Genomic DNA, 3054 nt, shown 5'->3' with positions numbered 1-3054 from the left:
ACACACACACACACACACACACACACACACACACACACACACACACACACACACCATAAAGGCGACATGCTATTAAGTTGGATAGTGTTGCCATATCCTACCAGTAGGGGGCAGCACAACACATCATTTCACATCTTCCTTACAGCCCGTTAAGTTTTATCATGGCTCATTGGAGCCACGGTATTTGGGGGAGGGCTGCTAGAGCGGGGAGATGTAGGAAAAATACAAATACCATGCTTAGCCAAGTTAGATTTTAGATACACAGGGAATTGTTTTTAGTATGCCTCATGACTGCATGTAATCTATCAGACAGTTTTAGTTTTGAGTCGGGCAGGGCACACGGAGGGACCTCTGTATCTACCATGCCAGCAGATACAGAACGTCTTATCCAAACTCAGTCCTGGCAATCACAATTAGATTGTCTCAGAGTCTTGGGGACCTGGAAGACTAACCTTTAACAGCAGGAAGCAGAGCCAGCATTTGAACTCAGAACGGTTTGCTCCAACGCCCTGATGCTTTATGATACTCATGCAGAGGACCAGGTTCAGTTCCCAGCACCCTCGTGGTGGCTCACAACCATGCGTAACATGTTCCAGGGCATGTGATGACCTTTTACAGCCTCTATGGGTACCACAAACACTACACACACATACAGGCAAGTAAAAGACACAAAACTAACCTTAAAAAATTTTTTTAAATAAATGTTTGCTGACTGAGCGTAAATAGATGCGTTCATAGCAAAATGAAAACCCCTGAAAAGAACCTTGAAGAAAGTATTAGATCAGGGTGTAGCGGTGGCTACCTGTAGCTCCAGCTGCTCAGGAGACTGAAGCAAGGGGATCACTTGAACACAAAAATTTGAGGTAAAGTCTGGGCGCCATTGTAAGACCCTGTCTCAAAAAAAAAAAAAAAAAAAATCAGTCTGTGAAAAGAGTGTAGGAGCTGGAAGACAGGGCTGGGAAAGACATCTGAGAATAGCTATCAGTCAGGCGCTCACAGCAGCTGTTGATACATACACTAGGACACAATAAAATCGGGACCCCCCTCTCTGACCCCCAGGCACAGGAGCAGATGGAGGGGCTCTACCATGTACTGCTGAACTGTTGGCTATTAATAGATGCAGGGCGAGGGGGAGTTATTGCTTTCTTTCCGCTGTGTATCCACAGGCCTCGCCTGGCATTAGTGTATACTTCTGATCCGATGCAAACACAGATGGCTCTGACCAAGCTAAATGGGCCACAAAACCAAATCAAAAGTCACCCATATGGGACAGAGACTGAAAGGGAGGGGGAGTTTTCATAAGGATATGAAGGCAATAAAGAAAGGGTGGGAACTAGAGTAATTATAATGCATTATATATTTGTATAAAATCTCCAAGTAATAAAATAACTTTTTAAAAGGAAAAAAAAATCTCTCTCTCTTTCTGTAGTTTTCCAAGACAGGGTTTGTCTGTGTGACAAGCCCTGGCTGTCCTGGAATCTACTCTGTAGACCAGGCTGGCCTCAGACTCACAGAGATCCACCTGCCTCTGACCCCCAAGTGCTGAGATTAAAGGCGTGAGCCACCATACCCAGCTCCTTCGTGTCTTAATGAAATTAAGTTAGGGGTCTTCTGTGGTCCTTCTGAGGTGTTATATCATCCTTTATACTATAAAAGTAAAAATGCAAACTAAAGCATTTACGTCAAGTAATAAATACATACCACAGAGACCAACATGAAAGTTGTTTTAACCCACAAGATCTCTAGCAAAGTAAATTCTTCTAAAAAGAAAGAAAGAAAGATCGAGAGTGGGAGAGATGGCTCAGTGGTTAAAAGCACCGGCTGCTCTTGCAGAGGACCTCGGCTCTCCTGTGGGCACACACACGCTCAGGGTGCACAGACATGCATGCAGCTGGCATGCCCATACACAGGAAAAATACACAAAAATAATGAAAAACAGCAGCCAAACCGCCAGTGTCCAAGCTGGACACTTTCTGAGGCCTGTCGCTGGGCCAGGGTTCAGTTTTAAGGTCATGTTTCTCTTTTCTACTTTCAGCCTTTGGAGGACCTGACTTTTGAGCCTCTGAAGAGTTTGTTGGCAAATAAACTCTGGGTTTAGCTTCTCCAGCCGATGAGTTTTTCTTCCTCAACGGTCAAGTTGAATGTGGCCTTTCTCAGCAGGACGGCTTCCTGATACTTTCTGTTTTCAAGAATTTCTGAGAAGCAACAGACCATCAAGCCCGTAAAACATATTTTCCTTCTCTCAACCTTCTCTGTTTTCATTGTCGTTAATAATTAATATACCAATAGGAGTGGTGCATGACCCAGGATCCAGGAACCAATAGATGGCTATCAGATACAAACCCAAAGCAGATTTGAGTGTACAATTGTGCCCCACTTTACTGCGTGACACATAGATCATTAAACACTCTGGCGAGGGAATAAAGTGTGTCCATACATTTTAAATGACTGATCTTATCACAGTTTCCTTGTTTAAAAGAAAAAATGGTGCAGAAGGATCTCCCCATATCTCTTAATAGGCCGGCCGTTTGCAAAGCTGTCCCCAGAGGTGACCTAACCTCTTCTCCTTGTATAAGGTCCCCTTTGTCATTTTCATGCTTTCTCCATTCTTGTTCTGCACTGCCACCACTTTAAAAACACGCTGGCACACTAATGAATTAATTCATTACTTGAACATAATAAAATATATGTATATATACCGTTAGACAATAGCTGCTCTAGACAAAAGAGGTTCAATGATGAACAGGATACAGCTTTTCTCGTTAGTGAACTCTAAACCTTCACATCAGTGATTACCTGGGGCCAGGCTATCAGGGAGGGGAGACACAGGAGGAAAAGAACCCCAGGGGAATTTAGCCTTCCTTAGAGTCAGGTTCTGCACAGTGAGCGACAGTGTCTATGACTGGGGAAAGAGAGAAAGCTGTCGGCTGATTATGAAGTTGAGACATAAACCTGCCTGAAAAGAAAAAAAAAAATGATACTCCAAAATTCTCTCTCTTTCTATCTCTCCTTCCTTCCTTCCTTCCTTCCTTCCTTCCTTCCTTCCTTCCTTCC

General features: G+C 43.7%; 1 protein-coding gene across 1 annotated transcript in view; it reads right to left on the bottom strand.

Annotated features, from left to right (window-relative positions):
* Nucleotides 1-3054, bottom strand: part of Lrrc31 (leucine rich repeat containing 31) — a 23031-nt gene that overhangs the window by 19381 nt on the left and 596 nt on the right.

Source organism: Psammomys obesus, unplaced genomic scaffold, assembly GCF_907164565.1.
Source record: "Psammomys obesus unplaced genomic scaffold, mPsaObe1.curated_primary_1811, whole genome shotgun sequence".
In the NCBI taxonomy this organism is placed as follows: domain Eukaryota; kingdom Metazoa; phylum Chordata; class Mammalia; order Rodentia; family Muridae; genus Psammomys; species Psammomys obesus.
The sequence above is the reverse complement of the archived record's forward strand: the minus strand, read 5'-3'. Positions and strand labels throughout refer to the sequence as shown.